This window comes from Vidua chalybeata, chromosome 2, assembly GCF_026979565.1.
Source record: "Vidua chalybeata isolate OUT-0048 chromosome 2, bVidCha1 merged haplotype, whole genome shotgun sequence".
Taxonomy (NCBI): Eukaryota; Metazoa; Chordata; class Aves; order Passeriformes; family Viduidae; genus Vidua; species Vidua chalybeata.
In genome coordinates, this window is record NC_071531.1 from 52,730,851 (window position 1) to 52,745,968 (window position 15,118).

Below are 15,118 nucleotides of genomic sequence, written 5' to 3' on the forward strand. Positions count from 1 at the left end.
AAATCAGGTAGACCATAATCAATGTAATTTACTGTTCTGCTTCTGGCTGGGACAGTGTAAATTTCTGCAGTAGCCAAGAGGGCACATGACTAGGACTTGAAAGTTTTTTTATGCCACTTCACATTGGATGAGAGGAAAAGGGGCTGTCTTCCAAGAAAAAGGGGTTCTGTTGTAGGTTGGGTTGATTTAGTCAGGGATTTTATTAGTGTTAGTTAGGTTTGTTCTCTGTACCCCTATTTCTCCCTCACAGTGGTTTGCTCCAAGTTGTTTACCACAGGAGCTCTTGTCACTTAGACATGTCAATCTGCTCACCTTACACAGTTTTCTCCTTACAAGGTTCTGTCAGTCAGGGGTTGTCACTCCTTGTTGGGTGTCAGTCTTGTAACCACTCCCTGCTTCTTCATGAAAGTTCTGCATCAATCACCCCACCTTTGCACTTCTATTTGTCCCAGAATGCTGTACCCACCTCTGTCATCTTACCATAGGTTGTTATGTTCTATGTCACTCCCCTGTTGTTTGTCCCTATTGGGCGAGGGGGGTTTCCAACCCTGTCCACCTACCCCCTACTTAATCTGTTGCAAGTTCTTTGTCCGTGGACATTTTGCCTTGCATTGCGCTGAGGGCGATTCGCTCCGACCACGCATGGAGGAATAAAAGTTCTCAGGCTCTCAAGCCAAGTGTCCTTCTCTCGTCTCTTCATTTCCTCTCCGTGTGAAGCTACCGAAGCTGTGTTACCCACGCCAGGGCACTCCACACCAGCAGGGAGGCAGACGCCATAACCCTGGTGTGCCCACCCACATGGCAGCTATGGCCTCATAAAGGCTGCGCTAGCTGGAGATTTTTGTCTGCTTGAGGTCGTAGCAGGTAACCACCGCAGGGTTCCCTCCCATCAGGGAGCATGGCACCAGTCCCAAGCCTGAGGGAACAGCAGGATGGTGTGGCTGGGTTGGGTCCAGTCAGGCTTGGTAAGCATTTTGCATGTGAATTACTCTTTTGTACTGTTCATTTTCTTATCTCGTTGCTTTTTCCAGTAAATTCTTCTTAACTCAGCCTGTGATCTTTCCCTTTTGTCACAAATGGAGCAGGAAGACAGGGAAGAGGAGGGTGATCTAGCAGCAGAATTGTTTGGAGCATGTCAGTGGGACAAATAAAGTAAAGAGTTGCCTTTCCTAAACCACAAAATATCCCTATTGAAGGTTTAAAACTAGGCAGGGCTGACTATCAGAAATCAGGCAACCAAAAGCAGCTTTTAGTCTTAGAAATTAGATATTTGAAATTTCATGCACAAATGCATTGAATATTAGAGGAAAAAAAAAAAAAAAAAAAGCTGATGCTACCAGTAAAGACATTAACTGTTCTATAATAAAATGTATATGTATTGCAATTCAGGGAGGGTTTTATGACAGGAATCAGCTGACCTAAATAAATAGACATATAGAGATATACTATATCTATGATAGAGATAAGAAATCTATGGATTCACATGAAAATTTAACAGAAATACAGTTAAAGGTCATCAAACTAAATTGTTTCCAAGTGAAAATTTCACAGGTTAACAAGCCAGAATTTTCAAGCAAAAAAAAGTGAAGTTTTCAATCAGCTCAGTTTAGTAGAAACTATAGGTAAGAATACTATGGTCTTCTCTGACAGAAAGTAAACACTTCATGTTAAACCATGTAGTTCCAAAGCTTGCTAAAATAATCATTTGTATGACTCTAAATGAGTATTCAATCAGGATGCAGTAGAATTATCATGTCCAAGCTGAAGTGAAAAGAGGGTTGAATGCAAAAATTTGTAAGATGAGGTCAAGAGACATGATCTCTGAATTTGCACATAGTGAGTTAATCAAACTGAAGAATAAACACGTGGGCTACATCTGTCCTAATGTAGGAATCTATGATTTAGACATCTGCATTTGACTGACTGACTGTGAACATAATTTATAATCCTGATGTTGTAGACACTTCTCAGATATCAGTATTTATTAACTAAAGTCAAGTGAATCCTACAAGAAAAACAAAATCAAAACAACAACAAAATCCCAAAAAACAAACAAAAAATTCTAAACCAAACAAAAAACCTCATTAAGGAAAAATCCACACCAAAGAATTGAACAAGCAAAACACAAAAACACCTCTAGAAAAGTATTTGTTAATAGTGATTTATTTAAGATTTGCTCTACAGATTATGTTTCTTATGTTGTGCACGTATTTTGATGTTCATTTTGACCCTATTTATGCTGGACATCTCTGTTCACATTGCAAAAGCCTAATTATTGTTATTATCACCCAGTAGACACTGCCATAAGTTATAGGTCAAAAGATTGTCTAACATGACCTATAGTTTGTCAGAAAAAGGTAGTGGAAAAAAGAATACAACAGCAAGAATGTGCCAAAAGCCAAAAATAAACTGGAAGGTGACTTACAAGCTTTATAGTCTATTTTAAAACTATTTAACCCCAAAGTCACAGATAGAAGCCTACAAGTATCTAAGGTTGAATTCATGTTGAATCCATGGACATACAAGTTTCTGCTTTTATAAATATATATATATATATATATATATATATATATATATATATATATGTGTGTGTGTGTGTGTGTGTGTAATTTCAAATTACCCATATGCATATTTTAAAGATATAAAGATTTCACTGAAAAATTTTCTTCAGTCAAGATTCATATGACATCAGACCTAACATCTTTACTGCATTAATATTATACTTAGATAATACATTCATGTATCTTAAAAAGGATATTTCTAATATAGCTTTGCTCCTCAATTTTTTTTTAAAAACTCTTCTCATTAAGGCCATTCAAAATGTAGTGCTAAAAATAAAAAAGAAACTTCATTATCTTTTATTGATGTAAAAATCATCTATTTGTCAGCAATATTGGGGCTGACATTTTTAAGGATTGCATGAAGCAAGCAATAAGTGACTTTGAAATGAAATTAATGAATACAACAGATCTGACAAAAAAATTAAGGCAGTTATATTTTATGTTTACAATTTTTTTATTGAGTACTCTACTTAGTCCATTGGTTGTAGTGATTATTCCACAACTAGCTAATTAACTATCCGATAATTTCTTTACTTCTCTTATTATTAGTCTAAATATTGCTTACTTATCATCTTCTTCAGTACCGATGTTTGCTTATTGAGACATGAGGTGAATGATTTCACCACCAAGAAAAGGTAGTTTAAAAAAAAATTACTTTTGGTGATGTAAGGATATTAGATATGATAAAGGGCAACTGAGTAATAAAGAGCACCATTGTAGACCTGGTCTCCAACCAACTTGTTATTTCACGATAATGAATTATCATAATTATCATTCCTAATACAAAAATGCACCTCTCTCTTGTATCATCCCTGTTTATCCAGGTAATTTCTTTTTCTCAATTTTTTTTTTTTTTTATGTCACTTTAAAGATTTCTTTTTTTTTTTTTTTTTTTTTTCTGTTATCAGGGTGGTCTTATGATCATCTCTGCATTTTTTTTTCATTCTTCTTATAAAATAGAAAAAAAAGTAAAACTTTTTATCAATCATGAGCTATCTTTCTGTTTATGTCTTTGTTTATTTTTGTTAAGGCTGCAATGTATTATATTTTTCAGCTGTTATGATGTGGGAGAGAAAAGATCAAATTCTGATATAATTGAAATATATCCAGAATAGACATCCCTTGTCCTGCAGAAGAAAGCAAGCAAAGTGAATACAATTATTATTTTCAAGTATATGAAAGTAGAAATGCAAAATTACCACATCGAATGTTTGCATCATTGAATATCCTTCTTAGTAACTTGGCAAAGGTGAGGAAGGAGGTGGTTTAATTACCAATAAAAACAACTAAGCATATTTGGGTTAATCAGGTCTCAAGGATATAGTGAAGAACTTCAAAAGGACTTTGGTGAGCAGCCTAATTCTGGATGAAATAACTTTCATTGAAAGCAAAGTGGTGAATGTTGGAGGGAATAATATGACCTACTTGTGTATGTCTGAGTTCTAAAGGAACTGCAACACAAATGAAAAAAAACAGACACCAGCATTGATAGATCAATAAAAAGTCCTGCAGTAGAGGTCAAAAAGCAAATGAAATGCTTGCAAATATATGCACAAGGATGCATACAAGATGAAAACTTATACATTTCTTATAATGCTACTATTTAAATCAGAAGTATATTATGAGCTAAAATACCATTTTTGTTTCTTGTCACATCAGTGAACAGATGAAAGGAAAGGAGAAAGGAATTTCTAATTAGATCTCAATATAAAATAGAAAGATTTAGTTTTTTCCTGTTATTCTTAAGCCAGATTTACTACTATCAGTAATGTCTACTCTGATTCAGATGCGCATTCAGTGATCAATGGGGCTCTGGAAAGAGGAAATGTGTTTCCCTAAGAAGCTGACAGCAACATGAATTATTGCCAAAGCTGCAAATGAAGATACACAAAACATAGGAGTACTTTCTACACATTTCAAAATTGGGTCCATGTCTAGCTTGCCCAGGGGGAATTCATGCAAGATGCCTTGAGTTCTGTATGTCCAGCATCAGGATTTCAGCTACTACCCAATTTGACTATTTCTAATGGATGCAAATTCTGTCATATAATTCTGCTCAATATGAATATGCCTACTTCTTCTCACAAAGACACTATGATCTCTTTATTAAAGTTAGTGTTATGCCTATCCTCAATGACACTAGAATACTAACTTCCTGAAAGTGCTATCTCAGCAAAATTGTCAAATAACATTTCATTGCCTTCTAATATAAATCATGTGACAATTATTGTGTATCCCCAAAAGATTGTTCAAGGAATGCTGAAATTTTTTAGTTTCATGTGTTATTTTAAAATGTGACCATTAACATTGCTTGTTGTTTGATGCAGATGGTTTGTATTGACTGTCTGTAGTTATTTTATTTTAATTTATTATTAAGAGTTTTATAGTATTATAATGTTCTCTTTCATAATATGAAGAATCTTTAAAAAAAAACCCCACTAAAATTTCAGACATTATTAGTAATTACTGTGAACAATGTCTTGTACAGCCTTTTAGTATCTCTTATATAGAAATGCTTTTAATTTTGATCATTGAAGTCATAGTTTAAAACATTACAGTTAATAATATTCTCTGTTCAAAATTCAGTAAATTTCCTAAACATTAACAACACGAAGGGCTAAAGAGATGGTGAAAGGTCTAGAGTACAGAATCTTATGAGAAGCTACTCAGGGAACTGGGATTGTTTCAGTTAAAAGAAAGCTTGGGAAGAGAGACCTTATTGTTCTTCATAACCAACTTGGAGTATGTAACAAAGTGGGGTCAGTCTTTTCTCCCAAGTGACAAGTAATGGGACAAGAAGAAATTGTCTCAAGTTTTGGCAGGGGAGGTTTAGATTGTACATTAAGTCAAATTTCTTAACAGAAAAGTCTGTTGAGTGTTGGAACAGTTTTTTCAGGGAAGTGGCCGAATCCCTGCCCCTGGAAGTATTTCAAAGACATGTAGACGTGGCACACAGAGACATAGCTTAGTGATGGAATTATCAGTGTTAGGTCAATGGCTGGATTCAATTATCTCAAAGGTCTTTTCCAACCTAAATTATTCTATGATTCTATGAAGTAAGTTATTTAGTTAGACTAGTGAAGAGTGGTCCTCCTATGAGCCCTACTCTTGTTTCAGTACCAAGGTGGAAACAGGTTGAAAAGGTAGAAGGGACACTGCACCAAGTCAAGTCAGCAAAATTTACAAACTGTACCGTACCTTTCTCATTAAACAGTGTAAACCCAGAAATGCTAAGGTACTAGGTTTTCCGGCAAACCTAAATGTTAACTTTTCATAAATTTAGGAAGTTTGACAAGCTTTTATAAATTTGTCACTAAAAATGGTATTTAGACAAAATTAAAAGGTTTTGCAGTATATTGTTGATTTTACTTATGTATGGTACCAGAGAAATATCTTGGTTGCTCGCTGTTTTATTGTAATCTATTTCTACTTACATTTTCTAGTCTTATGTAACATTAATATTAATGTAAATGTTTCATAGTAAGTATGCAATTTTATGGTATTTTTCATATAAAAATAGAGGAATTTGTCCTGATTAAAACAGGTTTTTTCATTGTTGTAAAGGCAAATTTCCATATTAACTTGTAGTACTTTATACATGTATTTGTTATTTATCTTTTTGACAGGAAGAATGAACAGTTTCTCAAAAACACAGTTTACTTTAATTTGGATTGCATTAGTTGAAAAATTCAGAGTAAAAGTGGTTAGCAAATTTCTGGTGAAGCAATTATGATATATCAGTTTATTAAAAACAAGGGGATTTATGTATATTTTAATAAAGTAGTTCCACTCGTACAATCTTTTAGTGCTTTGATTTTTTTTTTCAGTGCAATAATGCAGCCCTGTAAGACCAAGACAGCCAGGACTTCTAGCCAATGCAATATGGAGGTAAGATCTTGAGAACACTGAAAACCTCAGGAATTCTCAGTTATTTACTCCAGAGACAGATATCCTATCAGGAAAGCATTAGGATAAACTCACAACTTTGGTGCAGACCAGAGAGTCAACTGTTCCAGGGTGGGTGGTGCAGGAGATCCAACAGTCACAGCTTTGGAATAGTAAGCTATGCCAGGACTTCCATGTACTCTGGCTTTAAATCCTGAGGAAAGTTTAATCCAGCCAGGACTCTTAGGTCTGTGAGGGATAGCCCTCAAACTTATTGATCAAATTTTAAGTGTACCCAGGCTCTGTACTGAACAGTGACCATTTCAGATGCAGGGAGCTCAGAAAACCCTTAAACATATCTGACATCCTGTCAGTTTTAGAGTTCTTCACCAACCAGTAGTTCTCCAAGGACAGTATAAGGGTTATATCAATATAGAGAGATAGAGATGCATGTATTTATACACAGACAATATATATGCATATATAAATATTTATAATATATATTAAAGGCAGCCTGAACTTTATTATACAGTGATAGAATATGTCTAAAACCATTTCCAAATATATATCTGCAGTAGTTCTAAATAGTTGATGTCTGACTGGAAAGTGACTCTTTTATTTAAGGCAAATGTGTTGCTTTACAGTATAGCCCTAATGGGAATACCCTGACAAAAATGAGTCTCCAGTAGAGAAGGATAAATTACTCATAGTCACAAGCTAATTTGTCACATATGTAGTTAAATTTTCTCTTTTATATTTGTAAATATTGAAGATTAGTTCTGTAAGTAGAGCAGTATTTGTTTTCTTTATTATCAATTAAATTTATCAAATAATTAATTTTTCTTATTTTAGTATGTTTAGCAAGACTTTTCTGACCCAAGAAATATTTACTTTGTTTTTGAGTTGTTTTTTAAAGAGTATTTCATTCCTATCTTAAAGATTATACAGTTGGCACAATTATAAGAGCTCAAAAAAGGAAACATTTTGCTGAACATAATATAGCTCATTACTTTGTATCTAATCAGAGGTGGTGATGTGGTAGTTTAAGGGTTTGGAGGGAAAAGTGCAGATCAGAGTAGACTATAAAGGGAAATTTTTTTAATAAGAGAGAAGCAATAACAGATATTTGGGGTTTTTTAAGGATAAAATAATCCTCATTTATGTTCTCATTTCACATATCTATTCAGTTTCATGTAATGCAAAACTACAGGCTTTAGTGATAAGAAAGAAAACATTAAATCCTTATTAGCCAAAACATTTTATTTTAAAAATCTAAAATGAACAAATAAAATCCACTTGCAATTTAACTGAGCAGGTGACTTTAATTGGGACATGTCAAAACTCTCACATGGTAGGGAAAAGCTGTTGTAAAAGTCAGAGACTTTCAAGACATAGAATTTGGGAATTTCAGTGTTTACCACATCTGAAGCAAAGTAAACAAGTACGTAATTTCCATTTAAAATTGAAAAGACCAGGCCCTTGGGTTTTGAGAAATCTAAAGCAAGAAATAAACAAATAAATTGATTACTAATAATCTCAGAGCTAGAAATTTGTACCACTGGTTCTTATCAAATTTCAAATATGACTCTGAACTGGCTCAAATATTTTGTACTTTATGTTTACAGTGCATTCTGTTCGTCCCTTACTATGATGCAGATCCTGGCTTTTTCACAGTAATGTCTGTTAAATGTATCAGTGTCATATTTCATCTTTGTGAGATGAGGAAACAGAGAAACAGAAAAGAGAGTGAGAAGAACATCTAAGATTAGTATTTCTGTGAGCCTTTGAAAACACTTGCTGTAAGGTTCTAAATATGAAGCAAGTTACACTGCTTCTGTTCCCATCAGCAATTATTTTCTTTGTTGTGGATATTGTTTGAGAAAACCTTAGCAAGGAGTCAGTTTGCGATTGCTGAGGTAGATTAGTTTATTTGGTTTAAAAAATAATCAGACAGGCCAGAACAACTTGTTTTCTTGCTAAACATGAGTCTTATAAGAACTTTTCATGTACTAGTCTTTGTCACTTAGTACATTAAATCTTGCTTTTGCTAATATTTAGAAACTTCCTATTTCTGCAGACAGTCCAGATGGTAAACTTATTTTCTCTAGAACTTGAAAAAAGAATATTCAAAGAAATGGGATGAAAAAATCCGAGTAAACTAATTTAAAATTTATAACAGGCAATTTGAAGATAGTTTTTCTCTGATAGTTGCTCATATGTCTAGTAAAAAAGAAGATAAAATAGGATAAAATTTTTAAATTTACATTTTAAATGTACTAGTAAGTGATAGCTAACAGACCTCAGAGGTCAAGCCTTTATGCAGAAGAGGCATATGGCAGATTCCTGCTTAAGATCAATTACTTTTTCTGGTTTAACAAGTGCATCAAAAGTACTGCTGTAGTAGCATCATGCTGGCTACCATACCTACCTGTTTTGGGGGACCAACGCTGATGTTCTTACATTGCTTTTCTTCAGTGGTAACTTTGTTTTTCCTCATATTGCAAGATAGTTGAACATCTATCAGGAAACAGAGCTCTCTAACACTTTTCTAATGGTGTCATGCTATTTCCTTTAATGAAATTTTAGATAAATGACTGATATAATTTTTACTTTATGGTGTGTGAGAATATCTGTTGGTAGGTTTGGTAGCCAGCCATAGTCCATGTTTCTATTATCAGCATTTAACACCTTTTCATGTCACCATATGCAAGTAGTGGATCTTTCCATTGCAATACTGATAGTAATAAGATGTCTTAAAATGCAGCAGTATGAGTATTTCATGTACTAAACTCTACTGTGGTAGCACTTAATTTCTGAATAAATATACTTTTCAGCATGGCAGTGTTTAGCTCTCACCATTCACCATGATATTTTTAATAATATCTCCTGTTGACCTAATCATTTGGACTGTCTACTGCAAACTCTCTACTGTTTTGCAGCCCATTAATTTTGCAAATTTTAATTGTGTCCAGTTTTGACAGCTTTAATTTTCCTGATATCTTGGAGAAGTCTTATGAAAAGGTGGAAAATTATTTAAATTAGTGCTGCAACTGGTGCACTATGTAGGACTGCAAAAATGGGAAGAGAGAAAGGCCAGAAAAAAGAAAAAAAGGATAAGAAGTTTTCATCTGAATCTAAATGCAGGTTTAGGGTTAAATAGTGACATTAGGCTGAGCCTTCAGAGAGAGAGGTAGCCAGTAATTGGTATTAGTCTTCATGACACTATGCTGCAAACATTTCTTTTCAGATCCACTTCCCCAGGCAATTTCTGATGTGTTGTGAGTGAAGCAAGTTAGTACACCTAAAACACAGGGTTAGTTCAACTAAGCCGGAAAAAAATTAGCAAAGCTTGTTCTTCTATTTTTCTCTTGCTCCCAGTCACTGTATACTTCATTAACAGCATTCCTGAGGTTAATCAGAGCTTTCCACTTTGAATGGTACAGTCCGAGTCACCATCCATTCTGGGGAAATTGAACAAATTGAAAATACACTAACATTTTTTGTAATAACTTTCAAAATGAGAGGAATAATATATTAACCTTCTTAAGAAAAGGAAATGATACTGTCAAAAACAAGTTAAATTTATGTGTTTTGGACATTAATCTCTTAAAAGCCAGTCTGGCTTATATCCAGCTGTTTCTGTACCATTCTGTACAGGTGACATACTTAGTTCTCATGCATCACAGAGGAAAATCAAAGCCAAAACAATGCTTACTGAAGACTTTTGATTTTGCCTTGTCATGTTCTTTTAATTCTTTGTCATTGGAAAGCTTTGTCCTAATCTTTCTTGAGAGTCTATAACCTCCAAGTTCCTTTTTTGACATCACAGCTATTTTTCTGCCAGTGAAGTTTAATATGCAGAGCTACTGAAGCTTCAAAGTCATCAGTTGACAAGCTGGTGTTTGAGATATGTATGTTAACTGCAAGGAAGGAGAAAAACTCCTAGTTCAAAGGAAACAGAAAATAAATGCTCTGTTAATCAAGAATGATTTAAAAAGCAACCTCTGAGTATTTAAATAATAGAATCATCCTGTTACAGTGGCAACCATGTCAATCCAAAGTGCTTTGATTTGTTTTCCTTAAACAAATGCACTTTGTCTCCTTGTTAAGTACTAAAAAAATAAGAAAAAAACCCCATCCATTTTCATGTCTTTTATTTGAAATTAAGAATGTTTTTTTAATAGACTACTTAGAAACATATTAAAGATACAGTTGAGCAATTCACTTATACTGATGTATACTTACATTTTAAGGCATGAAAAGGTGTTAATATGATAGAATTAACTTTTAAAAAGTGCACAGGCATTCTCTTAAAATGGTGACTGTTGCTTCCTTGTGTAAAACATAACTAACATGTTTTACTGAGCAAGTAGGAAATACCCTCTGACATATTATTAAAGACAAAGTTCACTGGACAATTACGCCTCCTACTTCACATGCACTGCTTGTGCTCCCATGGGCACTTCTTCCAGACACATTGTTGGTCTTAACCACATGGCACCAGCCCTCTGCTAGGGGATGTAAGGTAAGGGAAAGTCATATTCTCTTTCCATAAACAGTTTTTCTTTGACAACATAAAATCCCTTTAAACAGAATATGCAGTCCCTTAGTCTTCCTGATAGTAATGTCGAACATAAGTTGTTTGACCTCTTCTTTTTCTCCTTCACAAAGAAAAAAAAAAGAAGAGGAGTACTAACTGACTATAAAATGCTCAGTAATTTGGTTAATGGTATTTGAATAAAAGATCCTGAAGGATCTGTCAAACCTCAAGTTTCTTCAGCTAAACTCCAGAAAACCCTTTAGCACTATGGCCTGAACTTTTTTTAACCTTTAATTACCTTTAGGTTTTTACCTTTATTGTCTTTACATTCTATTTTTAGTTTGGTTTGTTGTTTCTTTTTTTTTTTTTTTTTAATTTAATTTTAAGCAGGATTGAGTAGGTTGGAACTCTTGTGTCTCCTATGAAATGAGCAAGCATCCTAATTTCAGAAGTAGAAAAAGAAAAACCATTATTCCTTCTCTAGAAAATTAGTAACCAATCTGAGCACTAGAAGCTCTTTTGCCATAATATCTTTAGCGAATTTTTTTTTTGTCTCCAGTTCCTTTCTTTTCTGCTATGTCGCCCATAATATCTGCTATAGACTTCAGAGACATGTCTGTCAAACCCTATAATAAATTCAAAGCGTAGCTTCAAAGAATATCTCTGTTAATTACTTTCATCTCACTTGTATATGAGATGAGTGTCTTCCTCTTCATTGGCTGCTTCAAACCTCCAATACTGTTCAAAATTATACCTGTCCCAGCTTTCCAAGCTCTTATCTTGTACCACACCACTACTGTGCCAAGGAAGATAAGCTTTATCAATCTCATATCTGAACCACAAAAGTTGCTGTGCTTCTTGCTATATTGTGTTTCATTTACCCCAGTTCATTCAGACACTGTGACTTCAAGAATTTTCTTTCAGACTCTCTTTGCTGCTGTGACACTTTAGAGAAATCAGTTGATGAAGATTATTACCTTGTAACATAAATGAAAATATGCACTAAACCAGACCAATAATTAACATGCATTCTCATAGTCTCTTATTAGCATCATTATTCTGTACATGATCTTGGGAATGGAGAGCTACACTAGAAATCAGAAAATCTAATTTTCAGTCAAAGTAGGTTTAATGTCAAATGGGATCACCTTTCATAGTGCAACTAGCTTTCAGCATTTACAGGTAATTAATTGTGAAGATTTTAAATTACTATTTACCTTAAATTTAGTGCACACCAAGAACCACATAGAGTTTTCATGTGGGAATCAAACTCAAATATGTGTTAAGATTAATCAAATTCTACCAGGGGAAGAAAGCAAGGGCACCTTCAGCACAAGCAGGCTTTTAAAAATAGTGGACATGAAAAATAAACTTTACAGGTGATCCTAGAAATTGAGTCACTTCTCACTTTAGAATAAACTAGAAATCTGATGTGAAATATAAAAAATATAAATACAAAAGTCAAGAAAAGAAATAGGAAGTTTCAACACCCTAGGTTTAAAGAAAAAAATATAAAAAAAGAGAGGTAGAGAAATAGCTACAACATCCAAGCCTGGCAAAATATATTAGTTAATTATTGAGAGTTATAGTGGCTAAAATAGTTCATAATACAAAATATATATCTTTGAACAGTAAGAAACTCTGTTAGCTATTTCTATCAGCGGAATCTACTAGAATAATTTTAAAAAAGTGAAAAAGATAAGGGAAAAATGTCAGAAGATATTGAGTACCATGGCCTTCAAATTAGTTGAGTAGACTATGCAGTTCAAGGAGATAAACAAGCTTTTCTGTTTTCAATGAGTGAAACATCTAACCTAGCCCTGCATCAATGTTTGTCCTTGTAAAGAGTTGCTGATTGAAAACAGATACATTTGATTTTATATAAACTAAAGGAAATTATTTTTTTAAACAAGAAAATATAATTTTCAAAGCAAGTGTGGTAATAGAATTCATAATTATTCTATTTCTGCAAAACAAGAGCTTGCTAGGGTAGGGAGAAGTAATAGGAGATTGAAAGTGGTAATTGCATCTTGCATTTAAGCTTTTATCTTGCATTTAAGCTTTTATGCAGCACATTTTCCCACTGCTCATATTCTGGCTAAGCAGAGGTGGCATCACTGTAGTTTGATCCTTCACCCACCTGAAGACTTTATACTATGATCCACTCCATGTTCATTGTTTCAGTGGTCCAGAGTACTTAGAAGTCACTCTAGGTGACAGCGTACCCTGAAAGATGGGGAAACTTCATCAAGAAAAAATGCAAAACCAGCATAAGGAAGGTATCAACAGCTCTCTGCTTACAGAATATATATTCAGAAAAAATTAGAAACTTTTGTCTTAACCAGTAATTGAAGAGGTTTTCTAGCCATAGTTTATTAAATTTAAATATATATTTCTTGCTTTAAATAAAAATATTTTGTTTGAATTGACTATTTGTGTGCTGTTTAGAATACGAAGTCAAGTGGTACAAAATGTGCAAATATTAGAATATTAAATTCATAGCTCTTTAAAGCAGTTTTAAAATTGAATTGCTAGAAATATTGGGGGATTTTTATTTTTAATGACAGATGTAATTATATAAAAAACATGAAGACAGTCGTGAATGCCAGTATGTGTATTGCTGCTCTTCTTTGACAGATGGAGGTAAAAGTTTTTATTTAAAAATACTGGAATTGGGCTTAAATTTTGCAATAACAAAGAAGGTGATTAGGCTTAGTCTAAAAATGTTATGAATGTGTAATGGCATGTGTCAACTGTTCAATTACATTAGATTGCATCATCTGTAATCAGTTACATTAGGTGTTTTTTCTCTCTCACTACTTGCCCACTTAAAATATTCAACTCAAAAATAGCTGCAGTCAGTCATTATGTTTTAAACTGTAATACAATAATAGTGACTGTACATTTAAAGGTATAACTTTTCTGATGAAACATTGTTACTAATTACTCACTGATCAAAATGTGTCCCTTAATATTATATCTATTACTATAGTACTGTGGGGCAGGGGGAGATTTTTTGTGATTTCAATTAAAATGATCAGTAGTATTAAAATATTAATGCCCATAAAAAGTAAACTACAGGGAAGGTTGAACTGTAGGGATCTACAACTCTTGTTCCTAAAGGCAGATTATTCCCTGCAGCTTTTTTTTTTTTCATTTTCTTTAGTTTTGGTTTTAATTTTACTCTAGTGACTATTTTTTTCAATTTTATGTTAGTAACTGTTTAATTTTGGTAATTAGTCCACATCCAATTATGAAATTAGATCCCACTGTATTTAAACCTGAATGAAGGCAGGAGAAAATTTGTCTATATCTCAGCCAACTTAAAATTCAAGAGTATGATTACCTCAGTTAGCTTTAGCTGTCTAAAGCTAGACTTTTATGTTAAGCTTTGCTGTGTATGCCAAGCTAAGCTCCCTCTGTGAATTCTGGAATGTGATGCAACCCCACATGTTTACATACCTCTCTAGTTCAACTAGAGAGGGACCAAAGATGAGTTGTTTGGAATAGGTGTTCACCCAACTTTTAGACAGGTAGTGTTAGATAGCTCTTCCCCTAAATATGATATGAGATAGAGCAACTAGACACAGACAGAAACATGAGACTGCAAGGATACTCTGACACAACATTGGACAAAAAAATCAGGAATGATCTCAAAACATCATCAGCTTAATTGCTACTTTTTCCTAAGCATCATAGCAAAAGAGAGGCGTCAGTACAAACATTGTTAAAGTGTTTTATGCATTATTCTGTGAAATAGCAATGATGAAAGGGAATGACAAGGGAGCAATCATAAAGAATCACTTATCCTCTTGCTAAATCTCTAATTACCAGAATCAGGAGTCAGCCCCTCAGTGCTGAATGACGGAACAAAGAAGGAGTCTGTGAAAGGTCTTGAAAGATAAAATACATCACTTATGTTTGACTCAGTATAGATACCAGTGAAGGAACATGGAAGAGTGCTATAGTCTGAAGTCAATGAGAGAAAATTTTATTTGCAACAGCATTCATAATGAATAAAAGTAAAACAATATGTATCTGTCAAGCTAAAATAAAAAAAAAAAAAAGAGGACTGAATAATCAAAGATGCTGGACTAGGTTTTAGGCATGTGGCTTCTCCTTGGGCATGTTC

At 33.7% G+C, this 15,118-nt stretch overlaps 1 long non-coding RNA gene across 3 annotated transcripts; it reads left to right on the forward strand.

Annotated features, from left to right (window-relative positions):
* The first annotated feature begins 897 nt into the window (after positions 1-897).
* Positions 898-14,905, forward strand: LOC128784344 (uncharacterized). 3 transcript variants are annotated; one of them, XR_008429444.1, is made up of 5 exons: positions 898-965; positions 6,389-6,449; positions 13,171-13,265; positions 13,554-13,629; positions 14,821-14,905. It is a non-coding gene; the product is annotated as an uncharacterized LOC128784344 (long non-coding RNA). The 3 variants fall into 3 exon arrangements; XR_008429445.1 differs by lacking the exon at positions 13,171-13,265; XR_008429446.1 differs by lacking the exons at positions 13,171-13,265; positions 13,554-13,629; positions 14,821-14,905 and adding an exon at positions 8,072-8,183.
* Positions 14,906-15,118: the final 213 nt, after the last annotated feature.